The sequence below is a fragment of the Engystomops pustulosus genome, unplaced genomic scaffold, assembly GCF_040894005.1.
Source record: "Engystomops pustulosus unplaced genomic scaffold, aEngPut4.maternal MAT_SCAFFOLD_337, whole genome shotgun sequence".
NCBI lineage: Eukaryota > Metazoa > Chordata > Amphibia > Anura > Leptodactylidae > Engystomops > Engystomops pustulosus.
In genome coordinates, this window is record NW_027285216.1 from 47,501 (window position 1) to 70,198 (window position 22,698).

Here is a 22,698-nt window from a genome sequence, read left to right on the forward strand (position 1 = left end):
GACCCGCCGCGGACCAGGGCTCCCCGGATTGGTTTTAAGTCTGATAAATGCACGCCTTCCTGGAGGGCAGCGCTCTTGGGCACGTATTAGCTCTAGAATTGCCACAGTTATCCGAGTAGCACATCATCAATGCGGAACGATCAAAGGAACCATAACTGATTTAATGAGCCATTCGCAGTTTCACCGTAAAGAATAGTCAGTACTTAGACATGCATGGCTTAATCTTTAAAACAAGCATATACTACTGGCAGGATCAACCAGGTAGCCGAGCTCTGAGGGGTAGACTCTTGGAGTCAGGCTCCGTGAGCTAATGGGAACGCTCGTTGCTGCTGCTGCTACCGCAGCGCTTCTCCGCCGCCGGAGAAGACCTCGCAGACAACATTGGATGGAGCTTAGGGCAGGGGGGCAAGAAAGATGCTCTCGGTCCCTTCCAAGGACCCGAAAAAGCCTTCCCTTCCCCTCCCTCTCGCAGTCGCTGGCTTTCCCCACTCAGTTCAGCCAAGAAGTGGCGCTCGACTCTCACCTCCATCAGCACCTCCGAAGCTCGGACAGCTCCTGTAGGCTGCGCATAGAAGGAAAGCATTGGACGCTCAACTTCAGCACCTCGAGTGTCGGACGGCTCCACCACCACCTCTCCACACTGTTAAGCGAGAGAGACGATAGGAGCCGTCGCGACGTACCCATGCAGCGCCGCCCGCCAACGCACAGAGGAGCGGAGGGGATCGGGCGCCAGGTCCGGGGGAAGGCTGGGAGGGAAGCTACGGCGCTGCTACCCAGCTTTCAACCCTGCGGGACCGGTGCTCCGCTCCTATCGCTCCGGCGAACAGGGTCCGCTACGCTTTCAACACCAGCGCCCGGCAGAGGGCTTGGAGAAGGCTCGCGCGGATCCTCGGTTCGGATCGCCTGGCTTCGCGGGAGCGGCCTTCGGCTAGGGCCGACGACGGCCGGACCGAGCAGATTTGGACCGGGGTGCGGGGCGAGTACCTGCCTCTCTCACGAAGGGAGTGTCACCGGTAAGAAGCCTCTTCCCACGTCTGCTTGCCGACTTACGCTCGCCCCGACGAGAGGCCCAACCGAAAGAGTGGAAAGGGGCAGAGATTTCCAGGGTCGCCCCACCAGGGATGCAATACCCCAGTGCAGACAGTCGGCCCTGCCCCGAACCTACTCGGTGGTTTGAAGGTTAACCTCTTGGGGAAAAGCAGCGATTCGCCTCGCGGTGCGTGCCTCCGCGGATCTAAACCCCCTCGATCGATGTGGGGCCAGAGGACCCCTTTTCCCCGTACGAAACTGTCAGCTCACCATGGGCTCGACGTCCGTGGGTCGGGGAGTTGAGCGCTTACGCGCGGCGGGACCTTATAACCTGCAGCGGCTGAGGAGCGAAGATTTCCAGGGTGGGCCCCCGGGGATGCCATACCCCGAGCAGCCTGTCGGCCCCGCTCCTAGCACGCTGGCAAGCAATGGAGTCTTCCCCGCGGCAGCCACCGCCCTCGCCCTAGCCTCGCCGTCGGTCGATGAAGAACGTCGTTCGCCCTCCTCTGGCTCGGGATTTGGAAACGGCCTGGCCTTCGCCTACTCCGTCGGGCAACTGCCTTCCGCCAGCCCCTTCCCTCGAATCCCCTTCTTCCATTTTAGACCCGATCAGGGGATTGGTCAGCCCAGCCCTGGGGTAAGAAGAGGGGTTGGGGTCGGTTCGGCTTCGGGTGCCCCGCTCGGCCAAAGGTTCCCCTCGCTTTGGAAGCACGCGAGGTCGCGGAGGGTGTCGGGGTTATTTTTTCGGCTCCCTGGCTTCGCGGGAGCGGCCTTCGGCTAGGGCCGAGGCCGTCCGGCCCGCGCAGATTTGGACCGGGGTCCGGGGCGAGTACCTGCCTCTCTCACGAAGGGAGTGTCACCGGTAAGAAGCCTCTTCCCACGTCTGCTTGCCGACTTACGCTCGCCCCGACGAGAGGCCCAACCGAAAGAGTGGAAAGGGGCAGAGATTTCCAGGGTCGCCCCACCAGGGATGCAATACCCCAGTGCAGACTGTCGGCCCTGCCCCGAACCTACTCGGTGGTTTGAAGGTTAACCTCTTGGGGAAAAGCAGCGATTCGCCTCGCGGTGCGTGCCTCCGCGGATCTAAACCCCCTCGATCGATGTGGGGCCAGAGGACCCCTTTTCCCCGTACGAAACGGCCGGCTCACCATGGGCTCGACATCCGTGGGTCGGAGAGTTGAGCGCTTACGCGCGGCGGGACCTTATAACCTGCAGCGGCTGAGGAGCGAAGATTTCCAGGGTGGGCCCCCGGGGATGCCATACCCCGAGCAGCCAGTCGGCCCCGCTCCTAGCGCGCTGACGAGCAATGGAGTCTTCCCCGCGGCAGCCACCGCCCTCGCCTCGCCGTCGGTCGATGAAGAGCCGAGTTCGCCCTCCTCTGCTCGGGACTCGGAAACGGCCTGGCCTTCGCCTACTCCGTCGGGCAACTGCCTTCCGCCAGCCCCTTCCCTCGAATCCCCTTCTTCCATTTTAGACCCGATCAGGGGATTGGTCAGCCCAGCCCTGGGGTAGGAAGAGGGGTTGGGGTCGGTTCGGCTTCCGGTGCCCCCGCTCGGCCAAAGGTCCCCTCGCTTTGGAAGCAGAGGGTGCCGGGGTTATTTTCGGCTTGACGCCTAGTCCGGTCCCTGCCGGTTCCCGTGGAGGCCCGCGGTCAAAACCAGCTCCCCGGCTGTCGGAGCCGGAGCCCCGCAGCCCGAGCGGACGCACCGAGTCCCTCATGTAAGGGATAGCCGCCCCTACGGAACGGCCCGGACTGGGACCAGGCACCCCCAGGCGCCGAAGGGGTGGGTCGGCCGTGTTGCCGAAGCTTAGCCGGCGCTGATGACCGCAGCCCCTAACGATGCCCACAGGCGGGGGAGCCAAGGAGAGCACTAGGAAGACGTGGCGGGGTCGGACGGCTCAATTTCCAGGGTGGGACCCCGGGGGTTCAGTACCCCGGGCATCCGGTCGGTTTCGCCGGCGCGACCCCAAGCCTTCCACGGCCCCCTTCGTGGGTGCAGGGATACCGTGCAGGGTGCAGGCTTAGACGCCAATTCCCCAGAAGTTTTAGGGATAGGGTTTGTCCGGGCGCCACCGCAGCGACAACCTCGCAAGAAGCTCTCTTCCACAAAAGCACGGGCAACGTTCGTGTGCGAGTGTTGGTCTCCCATGGTCTACCGACTCCCCCGGGCGGCCCAAGCGTTACGCCCACGGCCGGGCCCTCGAGCAGGCGCACCCCTGGTGCCTCTCGTAAGGGAAGGCTACGGTCCTCAACCCCTCGTATGGCGGGGAGGGCGCATTTGAAACGCTAAAGGACGAGCCCTGTTCGGGACCTGGCGGGGATCCGCGGATTGGCGAGAGGATGGGTCTGCCGTTGGTCAGAGGGGACGCACCCCTGGGACGCAGTTTGGCATTAGCGACCGATGGCCCATCTACGACCATGTACTCCGGGAGCGCCAAGGAGGACGCGGGTGGGCTTTGGGGGCAGACTCAATTTCCAGGGTCTGGGCGCCGGGGGTGCAATACCCTTAAGCGCTCATGTCGGTTTCGTCTGCCGCCCGCCTCTGGCCCGGCTCCTAGTGACGGGTGCTGTGAACGTGCGATCGTGCTTGCGGTTGAAGAGTTCAAAGGCTACCGCTGGGGATAACACGCCCGGGGAATTTAGAAACCCCCCCCTCCGCTACAATCTCTGCTTCTGCCGGACTCGGAGGGGAGCCGCCCCGGGGGCGACCGCTCCCTCTCCTCTTCCGCGGCGTGCCGCGCGCTTCGCCGTCAGCAGCGGAGCGAACCTTTTTCTCGGTCCGCAGCTCTTCAGGCGTAGGCGGGCAGCGCTAACAGGGTACACTGGGGACCACTCGACCGCAACCGCTCCTCCGACCGACGAGCATACCTACCGCGGATACGCCACGGTGGGTCTAAGCCTCGTCGCCGCCGCGAGGAGCAGGCGGGAGCCGTCCCTTTTCGTGCTGCGGAAATAAACCGTGGACACAGAGGTGTGTCTGCGCTCTCCGACCGGGCGGGGGGCGATTGGACTTGCCCGAGGGACACTAGGCGAGGCGCTGCCGCGGGAGCCGGAGCTCCGCGCTGGACGCTGCCGCCGCCGCCGCCGCCCCCCACCCACGGTACGGTGGAGTACGCCCGTTCCATACGCTTCGTAGCAAACCTCAGCCGAAGCAGAGAGTCCTACCGCTGTGGCAGGAGCGGGGCCGTGCGAGGACCACACTGGCACCGCGCTACACAACCTTAGGCAGAGGACCACAGCCGCTCACGGGGAGCGGGGGATTGATGCGCGACCAAGACTGAGGCTAAGGAACGCTTTACCATAAACCGGCCGGGGCCAATACCCCTGACCGAGCAAAGTGCCCTGCCCCGCCGGATCGCGCTGTGTCAGATCGATCAAAAGAGCGGAGAGCCGAGACTCTACCGCTGGGAGTTTGTGGAGAACGGCCTGGCTTGCGTCCCGTCCTCCCGCCCTCGACCTCACATGGCTAGCCTCACCCGCCGGGAGCCACCCCATTGGGGACCGTAGGGCGGAGAAGGGGTCTCCGCGTCCGGAATTTACTTGTGGAGAACGGCCTGGCTTACGTCCCGTCCTCCCGCCCTCGACCTCACATGGCTAGCCTCACCCGCCGGGCGCCACCCCATTGGGGACCGTAGGGCGGAGAAGGGGTCTCCGCGTCCGGAATTTACTTGTGGAGAACGGCCTGGCTTACGTCCCGTCCTCCCGCCCTCGACCTCACACGGCTAGCCTCACCCGCCGGGCGCCACCCCATTGGGGACCGTAGGGCGGAGAAGGGGTCTCCGCGTCCGGAATTTACTTGTGGAGAACGGCCTGGCTTACTTCCCGTCCTCCCGCCCTCGACCTCACATGGCTAGCCTCACCCGCCGGGCGCCACCCCATTGGGGACCGTAGGGCGGAGAAGGGGTCTCCGCGTACGGAATTTCTTGTGGAGAACGGCCTGGCTTACGTCCCGTCCTCCCATGGCTAGCCTCACCCGCCGGGCGCCACCCCATTGGGGACCGTAGGGCGGAGAAGGGGTCTCCGCGTCCGGAATTTCTTGTGGAGAACGGCCTGGCTTACGTCCCGTCCTCCCGCCCTCGACCTCACATGGCTAGCCTACCCCGCCGGGCGCCGCTCCATTGGGGATACGGTACGGCAAAGCGCGACGCCGCACGATGCCAACACTTTGTGCAAAAACCTGGCAGAGTCGACCAAAACCTCGCTTCTTTGACCGGTATTTTTGATGCTTTTCTCTGCCGCCGAAGGTGCACTGAGGGTCGGATCGCCCAAAATTTTTACCGGTCGTTTTGGTCTGCGGTTCTTCCGAGAGGTGCCCGCCTGACAGTTCTTTTTCAGCAGCCTCCGAAAGGCCATCCAGCGGGCAAGCCAGGGGTTGGCAGCCGCCGGCGGTGAGCCTTCCCCGGCCGGGGCAGACGGCTCCGACCGCAAAATTTTTTCGACTTTCGCCGAGGCCAAAACCCCATGCACTTTTAAAGCCTGCCCGCAGCGCCGTCTCCTGTCAGACGTCCCTTGCCGCCTGCGGTGGTCCTCGCCCGGCAGAGAGAAGCCGGAGTCGCCCCCTCTCCGGTTCTTTTTCACCATTCCGGAGCTCTGAAATCTGCCGGACACCGAGTGACCGAGGACGCTTCCAGGAGGGCGGCAGCGAGAGGCAGAGTGCCACCGGTCGGGTCGCCGGTTCTCCCACACTTTGAAAATTTTTCGCTTGTTCTGGTGGGATGGAGAGAGAGCGTGGCTTATGCGCCCTCTGCCCCGCGGTCCGCCCTGGCTGGCCTTACGCCGGTGGTTCGCCAGGCCACCGGCACCTTGTACGGCGGGGACGGCGTGGCTTATGCGCCCGTCAACCCACCTACTCGCCCCGGCTAGCCTTTTACCCGGAGGGCGCCACGCTCCGGGTACCAGTGAGCGGCACGAACCCAGTCATACCATGCCGCTCACCTCGCGCCCTCTCCGGCCTCCGCCGCGGAGACCTCCCGCTAGGACCTGCGGGGGGCGATTTCTGCCAAAATCTACAAAGTCCCCGATGGTTAAGGACGTAGACTGTTGAGCGGGACCTACACACTCTTGTAGCCGATGGGGCTCGCCATTTCCGCAGAAAATGGACCACCTCCCGCAGAGGAACATGAAATGCCCCTTCCCGCGGGGACCCGAAGGACCGCTCTGTCCGAGCAGGCCTCCAGGACCACGGCACGCAAAGCGACTCCAGTCCCGCTGGCATTACGGATCTGACTTTGTGCAAAAACAGGCAGAGTCGACCAAAACCTCCCTTCTTTGACCGGTGTTTTTGTTGCTTTTCTCTGCCGCCGAAGGTGCACTGAGGGTCGGATCGCCCCAAAATTTTTACCGGTCGTTTTGGTCTGCGGTTCTTCCGAGAGGTGCCCGCCTGACAGTTCTTTTTCAGCAGCCTCCGAAAGGGCATCCAGCGGGCAAGCCAGGGGTTGGCAGCCGCCGGCGGTGAGCCTTCCCGGCCGGGGCAGACAGCTCCGACCGCAAATTTTTTTCGACTTTCGCCGAGGCCAAAACCCATGCACTTTTAAAGCCTGCCCGCAGCGCCGTCTCCTGGCAGACGTCCCTTGCCGCCTGCGGTGGTCCTCGCCCGGCAGAGAGAAGCCGGTTTCGCCCTCTCACCGGTTCTTTTTCACCATTTCCGGAGCTCTGAAATCTGCCAGCACCGAGTGACCGAGGACGCTTCCAGGAGGGCGGCAGCGAGAGCAGAGTGCCACCGGTCGGGTCCCCGGTTCTCCCACACTTTGAAAATTTTTCGCTTGTTCTGTGGATGGAGAGAGAGCGTGGCTTATGCGCCCTCTGCCCCGCGGTACGCCCTTGGCTAGCCTTACGCCGGTGGTTCGCCAGGCCACCGCACCTTGTACAGCGGGGACGGCGTGGCTTATGCGCCCTCTGCCCCGCGGTCCGCCCTGTCTAGCCTTACGCCGGTGGTTCGCCAGGCCACCGGCACCTTGTACGGCGGGACGGCGTGGCTTATGCGCCCGTCAACCCACCTGCTCGCCCCGGCTAGCTTTTACCCGGAGGGCGCCACGCTCCGGGTAGCAGTGAGCGGCACGAGCCCAGTCATACCATGCCGCTCACCTCGCACCTTTCCGGCCTCCGCCGCGGAGACCTCCCGCTAGGACATGCGGGGGGCGATCTTGACCAAAATCTACAAAGTCCCCGATGGTTAAAGGACGTAGACTGTTGAGCGGGACCTACACACTCTTGCAGCCGAAGGGGCTCGCCATTTCCCGCAGAAAATGGACCACCTCCCGCAGAGGAACATGAAATGCCCCTTCCCGCGGGACCCGAAAGGACGCCCTGTCCGAGCAGGCCTCCAGGACCACGGCACGCAAAAGCGACTCAGTCCCGCTGGCATTACGGATCTGACTTAGTGCAAAACCTGGCAGAGTCGACCAAAACTCCCCTTCTCTGACCGGTATTTTTGTTGCTTTTCTCTGCCGCCGAAGGTGCACTACGGGTCGGATCGCCCAAATTTTTACCGGTCCCTTTGGTCTGCGGTTCTTCCGAGAGGTGCCCGCCTGACAGTTCTTTTTCAGAAGCCTCCGAAAGGCCATCCAGCGGGCAAGCCATGAGTTGGCAGCCGCCGGCGGTGAGCCTTCCCCGGCCGGGGCAGACAGCTCCGGACCGCATAATTTTTCGACTTTTGCCGAGGCCAAAACCCCATGCACTTTTAAAGCCTGCCCGCAGCGCCGTCTCCTGTCAGACGTCCCCGCCGCCTGCGGTGGTCCTCGCCCGGCAGAGAGAAGCCGGAGTCGCCCTCTCTCCGTTCTTTTTCACCATTCCGGAGGTCTGAAATCTGCCGTACTCCGAGTGGACCGAGGACGCTTCCAGGAGGACGGCAGCGAGAGGCAGAGTGCCACCGGTCGGGAAGCCGGTTCTCCCACACTTTGAAAATTTTTCGGCTTGTGCTGGTGGGATGGAGAGAGAGCGTGGCTTATGCGCCCTCTGCCCCGCGGTACGCCCTTGGCTAGGCCTTACGCCGGTGGTTCGCCAGGCCACCGGCACCTTGTACGGCGGGACGGCGTGGCTTATGCGCCCGTCAACCCACCTACTCGCCCCGGCTAGCCTTTTACCCAGAGGGCGCCACCGCTCCGGGTAGCAGTGAGGCGGCACGAGCCCAGTCATACCATGCCGCTCACCTCGCACCTTTTCCGGCCTCCGCCGCGGAGACCTCCCGCTAGGACATGCGGGGGGCGATCTTGACCAAAATCTACAAAGTCCCCGATGGTTAAGGACGTAGACTGTTGAGCGGGACCTACACACTCTTGCAGCCGAAGGGGCTCGCCATTTCCCGCAGAACATGGACCACCTCCCGCAGAGGAACATGAAATGCCCCTTCCCGCGGGACCCGAAGGACCACTCTGTCCGAGCAGGCTTCCAGGGACCACGGCACGCAAGAGCGACTCAGTCCCGCTGGGCATTACGGATCTGACTTAGTGCAAAAACCTGGCAGAGTCGACCAAAAACTCCCTTCTCTGACCGGTATTTTTGTTGCTTTTCTCTGCCGCCGAAGGTGCACTACGGGTCGGATCGCCCAAAATTTTTTACCGGTGCCCGCCTGACAGTTCTTTTTCAGCAGCCTCCGAAAGGCCATCCAGCGGGCAAGCCAGGGGTTGGCAGCCGCCGGCGGTGAGCCTTCCCCGGCCGGGGCAGACAGCTCCGACCGCATAATTTTTTCGACTTTCGCCGAGGCCAAAACCCCTTGCACTTTTAAAGCCTGCCCGCAGCGCCGTCTCCTGTCAGACGTCCCCGCCGCCTGCGGTGGTCCTCGCCCGGCAGAGAGAAGCCGGAGTCGCCCTCTCTCCGGTTCTTTTTCACCATTCCGGAGCTCTTAAATCTGCCATACTCCGAGTGACCGAGGACGCTTCCAGGAGGGCGGCAGCGAGAGGCAGAGTGCAACTGGTCGGGAAGCCGGTTCTCCCACACTTTGAAAATTTTTCGCTTGTGCTGGTGGGATGGAGAGAGAGCGTGGCTTATGCGCCCTCTGCCCCGCGGTACGCCCTTGGCTAGCCTTACGCCGGTGGTTCGCCAGGCCACCGGCACCTTGTACGGCGGGGACGGCGTTGCTTATGCGCCCGTCATCCCACCTACTCGCCCCGGCTAGCCTTTTACCCGGAGGGCGCCACGCTCCGGGTAGCAGTGAGCGGCACGAGCCCAGTCATACCATGCCGCTCACCTCGCACCTTTTCCGGCCTCCGCCGCGGAGACCTCCCGCTAGGACATGCGGGGGCGATCTTGACCAAAATCTACAAAGTCCCCGATGGTTAAGGACGTAGACTGTTGAGCGGGACCTACACACTCTTGCAGCCGAAGGGGCTCGCCATTTCCCGCAGAAAATGGACCACCTCCCGCAGAGGAACATGAAATGCCCCTTCCCGCGGGACCCGAAGGACCACTCTGTCCGAGCAGGCTTCCAGGACCACGGCACGCAAGAGCGACTCAGTCCCGCTGGCATTACGGATCTGACTTAGTGCAAAAACCTGGCAGAGTCGACCAAAACTCCCCTTCTCTGACCGGTATTTTTGTTGCTTTTCTCTGCCGCCGAAGGTGCACTACGGGTCGGATCGCCCAAAATTTTTACCGGTCGTTTTGGTCTGCGGTTCTTCCGAGAGGTGCCCGCCTGACAGTTCTTTTTCAGCAGCCTCCGAAAGGCCATCCAGCGGGCAAGCCAGGGGTTGGCAGCCGCCGGCGGTGAGCCTTCCCCGGCCGGGGCAGACAGCTCCGACCGCATAATTTTTTCGACTTTCGCCGAGGCCAAAACCCCATGCACTTTTAAAGCCTGCCCGCAGCGCCGTCTCCTGTCAGACGTCCCCGCCGCCTGCGGTGGTCCTCGCCCGGCAGAGAGAAGCCGGAGTCGCCCTCTCTCCGGTTCTTTTTCACCATTCCGGAGCTCTTAAATCTGCCATACTCCGAGTGACCGAGGACGCTTCCAGGAGGGCGGCAGCGAGAGGCAGAGTGCAACCGGTCGGGAAGCCGGTTCTCCCACACTTTGAAAATTTTTCGCTTGTGCTGGTGGGATGGAGAGAGAGCGTGGCTTATGCGCCCTCTGCCCCGCGGTACGCCCTTGGCTAGCCTTACGCCGGTGGTTCGCCAGGCCACCGGCACCTTGTACGGCGGGGACGGCGTTGCTTATGCGCCCGTCATCCCACCTACTCGCCCCGGCTAGCCTTTTACCCGGAGGGCGCCACGCTCCGGGTAGCAGTGAGCGGCACGAGCCCAGTCATACCATGCCGCTCACCTCGCACCTTTTCCGGCCTCCGCCGCGGAGACCTCACGCTCTGTTCTGCGGAGAGCGATTTTGGGCAAAATCTACAAAGTCCCCGATGGTTAAGGACGTAGACTGTTCAGCGGGACCTACACACTCTTGTAGCCGAAGGGGCTCGCCATTTCCCGCAGAAAATGGATCACCTCCCGCAGAGGAACATGAAATGCCCCTTCCCGCGGGACCCGCAGGACCGCTCTGTCCGAGCAGGCCTCCAGGACCACGGCACGCAAAAGCGACTCAGTCCCGCTGGCATTACGGATCTGACTTAGTGCAAAAACCTGGCAGAGTCGACCAAAACTCCCCTTCTCTGACCGGTATTTTTTTTGTTGCTTTTCTCTGCCGCCGAAGGTGCACTACGGGTCGGATCGCCCAAAATTTTTACCGGTCGTTTTGGTCTGCGGTTCTTCCGAGAGGTGCCCGCCTGACAGTTCTTTTTCAGAAGCCTCCGAAAGGGCATCCAGCGGGCAAGCCAGGGGTTGGCAGCCGCCGGCGGTGAGCCTTCCCCGGCCGGGGCAGACAGCTCCGACCGCATAATTTTTTCGACTTTTGCCGAGGCCAAAACCCCATGCACTTTTAAAGCCTGCCCGCAGCGCCGTCTCCTGTCAGACGTCCCCGCCGCCTGCGGTGGTCCTCGCCCGGCAGAGAGAAGCCGGAGTCGCCCTCTCTCCGGTTCTTTTTCACCATTCCGGAGCTCTTAAATCTGCCGTACTCCGAGTGACCGAGGACGCTTCCAGGAGGGCGGCAGCGAGAGGCAGAGTGCCACCGGTCGGGAAGCCGGTTCTCCCACACTTTGAAAATATTTCGCTTGTGCTGGTGGGATGGAGAGAGAGCGTGGCTTATGCGCCCTCTGCCCCGCGGTCCGCCCTGGCTAGCCTTACGCCGGTGGTTCGCCAGGCCACCGGCACCTTGTACGGCGGGGACGGCGTTGCTTATGCGCCCGTCATCCCACCTACTCGCCCCGGCTAGCCTTTTACCCGGAGGGCGCCACGCTCCGGGTAGCAGTGAGCGGCACGAGCCCAGTCATACCATGCCGCTCACCTCGCACCTTTTCCGGCCTCCGCCGCGGAGACCTCACGCTCTGTTCTGCGGAGAGCGATTTTGGGCAAAATCTACAAAGTCCCCGATGGTTAAGGACGTAGACTGTTGAGCGGGACCTACACACTCTTGTAGCCGAAGGGGCTCGCCATTTCCCGCAGAAAATGGATCACCTCCCGCAGAGGAACATGAAATGCCCCTTCCCGCGGGACCCGAAGGACCGCTCTGTCCGAGCAGGCCTCCAGGACCACGGCACGCAAAAGCGACTCAGTCCCGCTGGCATTACGGATCTGACTTAGTGCAAAAACCTGGCAGAGTCGACCAAAACTCCCCTTCTCTGACCGGTATTTTTGCTGCTTTTCTCTGCCGCCGAAGGTGCACTACGTGTCGGATCGCCCAAAATTTTTACCGGTCGTTTTGGTCTGCGGTTCTTCCGAGAGGTGCCCGCCTGACAGTTCTTTTTCAGCAGCCTCCGAAAGGGCATCCAGCGGGCAAGCCAGGGGTTGGCAGCCGCCGGCGGTGAGCCTTCCCCGGCCGGGGCAGACAGCTCCGACCGCATAATTTTTTCGAACTTCTCCGAGGTCAAAATCCCAGGCACTCCGACGGAAGGTCCGCCGCGCGTCTCCCGTCTGACGTCCCCGCCGCTCGCGGTGGTCCTCGCCCGGCAGGGAGCTGCCGGATTCGCCCTCTTACCGGTTCTTTTTCACCTTTCCGGAGCTCTGATATCTGCCGCACACACAGTGACCGAGGACGCTTCCAGGAGGGCGGCAGCGAGAGGCAGAGTGCCACCGGGCGGGTCCTCGGTTCTCCCACACTTAGAAAATTTTTGCGCTTGTGCTGGTGCGAGGACGTAGGTCTTTCGACCGGGGCAAGCCTGGAGGGCGGTAGCCGGGATTGGCGCCCTATTCCCGGCTAGCTCTCGGAGGCTTCACCCGGTTGGAGGTTGGAGCTCCGACTTCCATGGGCATGTTCCTCACCGGGACCTACGACCAAGTGTGGCCGAGGGACAGTGACACATTCCCGGGTAGCCTGAGTGGCTGCTCCCGCTGAGCTACTTCCATGGGCACTATTCCTCCCCGGGACTTGCCGCCAAGTCTTGGCCGGGGGACAGTGACACATTCCCGGGTAGCCTGAGTGGCTGCTCCCGCTGAGCTACTTCCATGGGCACTATTCCTCCCCGGGACTTGCCGCCAAGTCTTGGCCGGGGGACAGTGACACATTCCCGGGTAGCCTGAGTGGCTGCTCCCGCTGAGCTCTCACTTCCATGGGCATGTTCCTCACCGGGACATACTACCAAGTGTGGCCGGGTTTCGAGCTCCAAACTCGGCTTGCACTTGGTCGCTTGGGGGGTCCCCTCCGCTCCGGGAAGGGCGCCCTCCAGCGGGCAGACGAGGGTACTTCTAGTCTGCCCGAGCTCCATGGGGCCCCTCTCGCCCCTAGGCTCCCCGCCCAGGGTTCCAGGGTCCCGGATACAGCCACCCTGTCGAGTTCGGTATAGGGTACCGGGCCTGGCTGGAATCACGCCGGGATCGGTGAGACCTCCTCGGCCGCGGCTCAGCCTCCAAACTCCCTTTCGCGGTTCTCTTCCCTTCAACTTCCATGGGCATGTTCCACACCGGGACCTCCGACCAAGTGTGGCCGGGGAACAGTCGCCCATGCCCGGGTAGCCTCAGCAAGTGCTCCCGCTGAGGTCAACTTGGAGGTTGGAGCTCCGACTTCCATGGGCACTGTTCCTCCCCGGGACCTGCCGCCAAGTCTGGCCGGGGGACAGTGACACATTCCCGGGTAGCTTGAGCGGCTTCTCCCGCTGAACTCTTACTTCCATGGGCATGTTCCTCATCAGGAACCAACGACCAAGTGTGGCCCAGGGACAGTGACACATTCCCGGGTAGCCTCAGCAGCTGCTCCCGCTGAGCTACTTCCATGGGCACTATTCCTCCCCGGGACTTGCCGCCAAGTCTTGGCCGGGGGACAGTGACACATTGCCGGGTAGCCTGAGTGGCTGCTCCCGCTGAGCTCTTACTTCCATGGGCATGTTCCTCACCGGGACCAACTACCAAGTGTGGCCGGGTTTCGAGCTCCAAACTCGGCTTGCACTTGGTCGCTTGGGGGGTCCCCTCCGCTCCGGGAAGGGCGCCCTCCAGCGGGCAGACGAGGGTACTTCTAGTCTGCCCGAGCTCCATGGGGCCCCTCTCGCCCCTAGGCTCCCCGCCCAGGGTTCCAGGGTCCCGGATACAGCCACCCTGTCGAGTTCGGTATAGGGTACCGGGCCTGGCTGGAATCACGCCGGGATCGGTGAGACCTCCTCGGCCGCGGCTCAGCCTCCAGACTCCCTTTCGCGGTTCTCTTCCCTTCAACTTCCATGGGCATGTTCCACACCGGGACCTCCGACCAAGTGTGGCCGGGGAACAGTCGCCCATGCCCGGGTAGCCTCAGCAAGTGCTCCCGCTGAGGTCAACTTGGAGGTTGGAGCTCCGACTTCCATGGGCACTGTTCCTCCCCGGGACCTGCCGCCAAGTCTGGCCGGGGGACAGTGACACATTCCCGGGTAGCTTGAGCGGCTTCTCCCGCTGAACTCTTACTTCCATGGGCATGTTCCTCATCAGGAACCAACGACCAAGTGTGGCCCAGGGACAGTGACACATTCCCGGGTAGCCTCAGCAGCTGCTCCCGCTGAGCTACTTCCATGAGCACTATTCCTCCCCGGGACCTGCCGCCAAGTCTGGCCGGGGGACAGTGACACATTCCCGGGTAGCCTCAGCAGCTGCTCCCGCTGAGCTACTTCCATGGGCACTATTCCTCCCCGGGACTTGCCGCCAAGTCTTGGCCGGGGGACAGTGACACATTGCCGGGTAGCCTGAGTGGCTGCTCCCGCTGAGCTCTTACTTCCATGGGCATGTTCCTCACCGGGACCAACTACCAAGTGTGGCCGGGTTTCGAGCTCCAAACTCGGCTTGCACTTGGTCGCTTGGGGGGTCCCCTCCGCTCCGGGAAGGGCGCCCTCCAGCGGGCAGACGAGGGTACTTCTAGTCTGCCCGAGCTCCATGGGGCCCCTCTCGCCCCTAGGCTCCCCGCCCAGGGTTCCAGGGTCCCGGATACAGCCACCCTGTCGAGTTCGGTATAGGGTACCGGGCCTGGCTGGAATCACGCCGGGATCGGTGAGACCTCCTCGGCCGCGGCTCAGCCTCCAAACTCCCTTTCGCGGTTCTCTTCCCTTCAACTTCCATGGGCATGTTCCACACCGGGACCTCCGACCAAGTGTGGCCGGGGAACAGTCGCCCATGCCCGGGTAGCCTCAGCAAGTGCTCCCGCTGAGGTCAACTTGGAGGTTGGAGCTCCGACTTCCATGGGCACTGTTCCTCCCCGGGACCTGCCGCCAAGTCTGGCCGGGGGACAGTGACACATTCCCGGGTAGCTTGAGCGGCTTCTCCCGCTGAACTCTTACTTCCATGGGCATGTTCCTCATCAGGAACCAACGACCAAGTGTGGCCCAGGGACAGTGACACATTCCCGGGTAGCCTCAGCAGCTGCTCCCGCTGAGCTACTTCCATGAGCACTATTCCTCCCCGGGACCTGCCGCCAAGTCTGGCCGGGGGACAGTGACACATTCCCGGGTAGCCTCAGCAGCTGCTCCCGCTGAGCTACTTCCATGGGAACTATTCCTCCCCGGGACTTGCCGCCAAGTCTTGGCCGGGGGACAGTGACACATTCCCGGGTAGCCTGAGTGGCTGCTCCCGCTGAGCTCTTACTTCCATGGGCATGTTCCTCACCGGGACATACTACCAAGTGTGGCCGGGTTTCGAGCTCCAAACTCGGCTTGCACTTGGTCGCTTGGGGGGTCCCCTCCGCTCCGGGAAGGGCGCCCTCCAGCGGGCAGACGAGGGTACTTCTAGTCTGCCCGAGCTCCATGGGGCCCCTCTCGCCCCTAGGCTCCCCGCCCAGGGTTCCAGGGTCCCGGATACAGCCACCCTGTCGAGTTCGGTATAGGGTACCGGGCCTGGCTGGAATCACGCCGGGATCGGTGAGACCTCCTCGGCCGCGGCTCAGCCTCCAGACTCCCTTTCGCGGTTCTCTTCCCTTCAACTTCCATGGGCATGTTCCACACCGGGACCTCCGACCAAGTGTGGCCGGGGAACAGTCGCCCATGCCCGGGTAGCCTCAGCAAGTGCTCCCGCTGAGGTCAACTTGGAGGTTGGAGCTCCGACTTCCATGGGCACTGTTCCTCCCCGGGACCTGCCGCCAAGTCTGGCCGGGGGACAGTGACACATTCCCGGGTAGCTTGAGCGGCTTCTCCCGCTGAACTCTTACTTCCATGGGCATGTTCCTCATCAGGAACCAACGACCAAGTGTGGCCCAGGGACAGTGACACATTCCCGGGTAGCCTCAGCAGCTGCTCCCGCTGAGCTACTTCCATGAGCACTATTCCTCCCCGGGACCTGCCGCCAAGTCTGGCCGGGGGACAGTGACACATTCCCGGGTAGCCTCAGCAGCTGCTCCCGCTGAGCTACTTCCATGGGCACTATTCCTCCCCGGGACTTGCCGCCAAGTCTTGGCCGGGGGACAGTGACACATTGCCGGGTAGCCTGAGTGGCTGCTCCCGCTGAGCTCTTACTTCCATGGGCATGTTCCTCACCGGGACCAACTACCAAGTGTGGCCGGGTTTCGAGCTCCAAACTCGGCTTGCACTTGGTCGCTTGGGGGGTCCCCTCCGCTCCGGGAAGGGCGCCCTCCAGCGGGCAGACGAGGGTACTTCTAGTCTGCCCGAGCTCCATGGGGCCCCTCTCGCCCCTAGGCTCCCCGCCCAGGGTTCCAGGGTCCCGGATACAGCCACCCTGTCGAGTTCGGTATAGGGTACCGGGCCTGGCTGGAATCACGCCGGGATCGGTGAGACCTCCTCGGCCGCGGCTCAGCCTCCAAACTCCCTTTCGCGGTTCTCTTCCCTTCAACTTCCATGGGCATGTTCCACACCGGGACCTCCGACCAAGTGTGGCCGGGGAACAGTCACCCATGCCCGGGTAGCCTCAGCGGCTGCTCCCGCTGAGGTCAACTTGGAGGTTGGAGCTCCGACTTCCATGGGCACTATTCCTCCCCGGGACCTGCCGCCAAGTCTGGCCGGGGGACAGTGACACATTCCCGGGTAGCCTGAGCGGCTGCTCCCGCTGCACTCTTTAGTGCCATGGGCATGTTCCTCATCAGGAATCAACGACCAAGTGTGGCCGAGGGACAGTGACACATTCCCGGGTAGCCTGAGTGGCTGCTCCCGCTGAGCTACTTCCATGAGCACTATTCCTCCCCGGGACCTGCCGCCAAGTCTGGCCGGGGGACAGTGACACATTCCCGGGTAGCCTGAGTGGCTGCTCCCGCTGAGCTACTTCCATGAGCACTATTCCTCCCCGGGACCTGCCGCCAAGTCTTGGCCGGGGGACAGTGACACATTCCCGGGTAGCCTGAGTGGCTGCTCCCGCTGAGCTCTTACTTCCATGGGCATGTTCCTCACCGGGACATACTACCAAGTGTGGCCGAGTTTCGAGCTCCAAACTCGGCTTGCACTTGGTCGCTTGGGGGGTCCCCTCCGCTCCGGGAAGGGCGCCCTCCAGCGGGCAGACGAGGGTACTTCTAGTCTGCCCGAGCTCCATGGGGCCCCTCTCGCCCCTAGGCTCCCGGCCCAGGGTTCCAGGGTCGCGGATCCAGCCACCATGCGGAGTTCGGTTTGGGTACCGGGCCTGGCAGAAATCACGCCGGGATCGGTGAGCCCTCCTCGGCCGCGGCTTCGCGCAAAAACTCCCTTTCGCGGTTCTCTTCACTTCAACTTCCATGGACACGTTCCACACTTGGACCTACGACCAAGTGTGCCCGGGGAACAGTAACCCATGCCCGGGCAGCCTCAGCAAGTGCTCCCGCTGAGGTCAATTTGGAGGTTTGAGCTCCGACTTCCATGGCCATGTTCCTCACCGGGACCTACGACCAAGCGTGGCCGGGTTTCGAGCTCCAAACTCGGCTTGCACTTTGTGGCCAAGGGGGTCCCCTCCGCTCCGGGAAGGGCGCCCTCCAGCGGGCAGACGAGGTTACTTCTAGTCTGCCCGAGCTCCATGGGGCATTATTCCTCCCCGGGACTTGCCGCCAAGTCTGGCCGGGGGACAGTGACACTTGGCCGGGTAGGCGAAGTGGCTTCTCCCGCTGACTTGCCCCTTTGGAAGTAGGAGCTCTTACTTCCATGGGCATTATACCTCTCGAAGACTTAGAGCCAAGTGAGCTCCTACTTCCATGGGCATTATTCCTCCCCGGGACTTGCCGCCAAGTCTGGCCGGGGGACAGTGACACTTGGCCGGGTAGGCGAAGTGGCTTCTCCCGCTGACTTGCCCCTTTGGAAGTAGGAGCTCCTACTTCCATGGGCATTATTCCTCCCCGGGACTTGCCGCCAAGTCTGGCCGGGGGACAGTGACACTTGGCCGGGTAGGCGAAGTGGCTTCTCCCGCTGACTTGCCCCTTTGGAAGTAGGAGCTCCTACTTCCATGGGCATTATTCCTCCCCGGGACTTGCCGCCAAGTCTGGCCGGGGGACAGTGACACTTGGCCGGGTAGGCGAAGTGGCTTCTCCCGCTGACTTGCCCCTTTGGAAGTAGGAGCTCCTACTTCCATGGGCATTATTCCTCCCCGGGACTTGCCGCCAAGTCTGGCCGGGGGACAGTGACACTTGGCCGGGTAGGCGAAGTGGCTTCTCCCGCTGACTTGCCCCTTTGGAAGGAGGAGCTCCTACTTCCATGGGCATTATTCCTCCCCGGGACTTGCCGCCAAGTCTGGCCGGGGGACAGTGACACTTGGCCGGGTAGGCGAAGTGGCTTCTCCCGCTGACTTGCCCCTTTGGAAGTAGGAGCTCCTACTTCCATGGGCATTATTCCTCCCCGGGACTTGCCGCCAAGTCTGGCCGGGGGACAGTGACACTTGGCCGGGTAGGCGAAGTGGCTTCTCCCGCTGACTTGCCCCTTTGGAAGTAGGAGCTCTTACTTCCATGGGCATTATACCTCTCGAAGACTTAGAGCCAAGTGAGCTCCTACTTCCATGGGCATTATTCCTCCCCGGGACTTGCCGCCAAGTCTGGCCGGGGGACAGTGACACTTGGCCGGGTAGGCGAAGTGGCTTCTCCCGCTGACTTGCCCTTTGGAAGGAGGAGCTCCTACTTCCATGGGCATTATTCCTCCCCGGGACTTGCCGCCAAGTCTGGCCGGGGGACAGTGACACTTGGCCGGGTAGGCGAAGTGGCTTCTCCCGCTGACTTGCCCCTTTGGAAGTAGGAGCTCCTACTTCCATGGGCATTATTCCTCCCCGGGACTTGCCGCCAAGTCTGGCCGGGGGACAGTGACACTTGGCCGGGTAGGCGAAGTGGCTTCTCCCGCTGACTTGCCCCTTTGGAAGTAGGAGCTCTTACTTCCATGGGCATTATACCTCTCGAAGACTTAGAGCCAAGTGAGCTCCTACTTCCATGGGCATTATTCCTCCCCGGGACCTACTGCCAAGTGTGGCCGGGGAACAGTGACTCTTGGCCGGATAGAACTAGTGGCTTCTCCCGCTGACTTGCCCCTTTGGAAGTAGGAGCTCCTACTTCCATGGGCATTATTCCTCCCCGGGACCTACTGCCAAGTGTGGCCGGGGAACAGTGACATGTGGCCGGATAGGCCAAGTGGCTTCTCCCGCTGACTTGCCCCTTTGGAAGTAGGAGCTCCTACTTCCATGGGCATTATTCCTCCCCGGGACCTACTGCCAAGTGTGGCCGGGGAACAGTGACTCTTGGCCGGTTAGGCCAAGTGGCTTCTCCCGCTGACTTGCCCCTTTGGGTGTAGGAGCTCCTACTTCCATGGGCATTATTCCTCCCCGGGACCTACTGCCAAGTGTGGCCGGGGAACAGTGACTCTTGGCCGGATAGGCCAAGTGGCTTCTCCCGCTGACTTGCCCCTTTGGAAGTAGGAGCTCCTACTTCCATGGGCATTATTCCTCCCCGGGACCTACTGCCAAGTGTGGCCGGGGAACAGTGACTCTTGGCCGGTTAGGCCAAGTGGCTTCTCCCGCTGACTTGCCCCTTTGGAAGTAGGAGCTCCTACTTCCATGGGCATTATTCCTCCCCGGGACCTACTGCCAAGTGTGGCCGGGGAACAGTGACTCTTGGCCGGATAGGCCAAGTGGCTTCTCCCGCTGACTTGCCCCTTTGGAAGTAGGAGCTCCTACTTCCATGGGCATTATTCCTCCCGGGACCTCCTGCCAAGTGTGGCCGGGGAACAGTGACTCTTGGCCGGATAGGCCAAGTGGCTTCTCCCGCTGACTTGCCCCTTTGGAAGTAGGAGCTCCTACTTCCATGGGCATTATTCCTCCCGGGACTTGCCGCCAAGTCTGGCCGGGGGACAGTGACACTTGGCCGGGTAGGCGAAGTGGCTTCTCCCGCTGACTTGCCCCTTTGGAAGTAGGAGCTCTTACTTCCATGGGCATTATACCTCTCGAAGACTTAGAGCCAAGTGAGCTCCTACTTCCATGGGCATTATTCCTCCCCGGGACTTGCCGCCAAGTCTGGCCGGGGGACAGTGACACTTGGCCGGGTAGGCGAAGTGGCTTCTCCCGCTGACTTGCCCCTTCGGAAGTAGGAGCTCCTACTTCCATGGGCATTATTCCTCCCCGGGACTTGCCGCCAAGTCTGGCCGGGGGACAGTGACACTTGGCCGGGTAGGCGAAGTGGCTTCTCCCGCTGACTTGCCCCTTTGGAAGTAGGAGCTCTTACTTCCATGGGCATTATACCTCTCGAAGACTTAGAGCCAAGTGAGCTCCTACTTCCATGGGCATTATTCCTCCCCGGGACTTGCCGCCAAGTCTGGCCGGGGGACAGTGACACTTGGCCGGGTAGGCGAAGTGGCTTCTCCCGCTGACTTGCCCCTTTGGAAGTAGGAGCTCCTACTTCCATGGGCATTATTCCTCCCCGGGACCTACTGCCAAGTGTGGCCGGGGGACAGTGACTCTTGGCCGGATAGGCCAAGTGGCTTCTCCCGCTGACTTGCCCCTTTGGAAGTAGGAGCTCCTACTTCCATGGGCATTATTCCTCCCCGGGACCTACTGCCAAGTGTGGCCGGGGAACAGTGACTCTTGGCCGGGTAGGCCAAGTGGCTTCTCCCGCTGACTTGCCCCTTTGGAAGTAGGAGCTCCTACTTCCATGGGCATTATTCCTCCCCGGGACCTACTGCCAAGTGTGGCCGGGGAACAGTGACTCTTGGCCGGATAGGCCAAGTGGCTTCTCCCGCTGACTTGCCCCTTTGGAAGTAGGAGCTCTTACTTCCATGGGCATTATTCCTCCCCGGGACCTACTGCCAAGTGTGGCCGGGGAACAGTGACTCTTGGCCGGATAGGCCAAGTGGCTTCTCCCGCTGACTTGCCCCTTTGGAAGTAGGAGCTCTTACTTCCATGGTCATTATTCCTCCCCGGGACCTACTGCCAAGTGTAGCCGGGGAACAGTGACTCTTTGCCGGATAGGCCAAGTGGCTTCTCCCGCTGACTTGCCCCTTTGGAAGTAGGAGCTCTTACTTCCATGGGCATTATTCCTCCCCGGGACCTACTGCCAAGTGTGGCCGGGGAACAGTGACTCTTGGCCGCATAGGCCAAGTGGCTTCTCCCGCTGACTTGCCCCTTTGGAAGTAGGAGCTCTTACTTCCATGGTCATTATTCCTCCCCGGGACCTACTGCCAAGTGTAGCCGGGGAACAGTGACTCTTGGCCGGATAGGCCAAGTGGCTTCTCCCGCTGACTTGCCCCTTTGGAAGTAGGAGCTCTTACTTCCATGGGCATTATTCCTCCCCGGGACCTACTGCCAAGTGTGGCCGGGGAACAGTGACTCTTGGCCGCATAGGCCAAGTGGCTTCTCCCGCTGACTTGCCCCTTTGGAAGTAGGAGCTCTTACTTCCATGGTCATTATTCCTCCCCGGGACCTACTGCCAAGTGTAGCCGGGGAACAGTGACTCTTGGCCGGATAGGCCAAGTGGCTTCTCCCGCTGACTTGCCCCTATGGAAGTAGGAGCTCTTACTTCCATGGGCATTATTCCTCCCCGGGACCTACTGCCAAGTGTGGCCGGGGAACAGTGACTCTTGGCCGGATAGGCCAAGTGGCTTCTCCCGCTGACTTGCCCCTTTGGAAGTAGGAGCTCTTACTTCCATGGTCATTATTCCTCCCCGGGACCTACTGCCAAGTGTGGCCGGGGAACAGTGACTCTTGGCCGGATAGGCCAAGTGGCTTCTCCCGCTGACTTGCCCCTTTGGAAGTAGGAGCTCCTACTTCCATGGGCATTATTCCTCCCCGGGACCTACTGCCAAGTGTGGCCGGGGAACAGTGACTCTTGCCTGGGTAGGCCAAGTGGCTTCTCCCGCTGACTTGCCCCTTTGGAAGTAGGAGCTCCTACTTCCATGGGCATTATTCCTCCCCGGGACCTACTGCCAAGTGTGGCCGGGAACAGTGACTCTTGGCCGGATAGAACTAGTGGCTTCTTCCGCTGACTTGCCCCTTTGGAAGTAGGAGCTCCTACTTCCATGGGCATTATTCCTCCCCGGGACCTACAGCCAAGCTTGGCCGGGGACAGTGACATGTGGCCGGATAGGCCAAGTGGCTTCTCCCGCTGACTTGCCCCTTTGGAAGTAGGAGCTCCTACTTCCATGGGCATTATTCCTCCCCGGGACCTACTGCCAAGTGTGGCCGGGGAACAGTGACTCTTGGCCGGATAGGCCAAGTGGCTTCTCCCGCTGACTTGCCCCTTTGGAAGTAGGAGCTCCTACTTCCATGGGCATTATTCCTCCCCGGGACCTATTGCCAAGTGTGGCCGGGGAACAGTGACTCTTGGCCGGATAGGCCAAGTGGCTTCTCCCGCTGACTTGCCCCTTTGGAAGTAGGAGCTCTTACTTCCATGGGCATTATTCCTCCCCGGGACCTACTGCCAAGTGTGGCCGGGGAACAGTGACTCTTGGCCGGATAGGCCAAGTGGCTTCTCCCGCTGACTTGCCCCTTTGGAGGTAGGAGCTCCTACTTCCATGGGCATTATTCCTCCCCGGGACCTACTGCCAAGTGTGGCCGGGGAACAGTGACTCTTGGCCGGGTAGGCCAAGTGGCTTCTCCCGCTGACTTGCCCCTTTGGAGGTAGGAGCTCCTACTTCCATGGGCATTATTCCTCCCCGGGACCTACTGCCAAGAGTGGCCGGGGAACAGTGACTCTTGGCCGGATAGGCCAAGTGGCTTCTCCCGCTGACTTGCCCCTTTGGAGGTAGTAGCTCCTACTTCCATGGGCATTATTCCCTCCCCGGGACCTACTGCCAAGTGTGGCCGGGGAACAGTGACTCTTGGCC

At 62.1% G+C, this 22,698-nt stretch overlaps 1 non-coding gene across 1 annotated transcript in view; it reads right to left on the minus strand.

The window, feature by feature from the left end:
- LOC140110847 (18S ribosomal RNA) overlaps positions 1–264 on the minus strand; it is a 1,883-nt gene extending 1,619 nt beyond the window's left edge. The window contains exon 1 of the ribosomal RNA XR_011851638.1: positions 1–264. This exon is cut by the window's left edge and continues 1,619 nt beyond it. This is a non-coding gene — a ribosomal RNA (18S ribosomal RNA).
- Between the last annotated feature and the right edge of the window lie 22,434 nt (positions 265–22,698).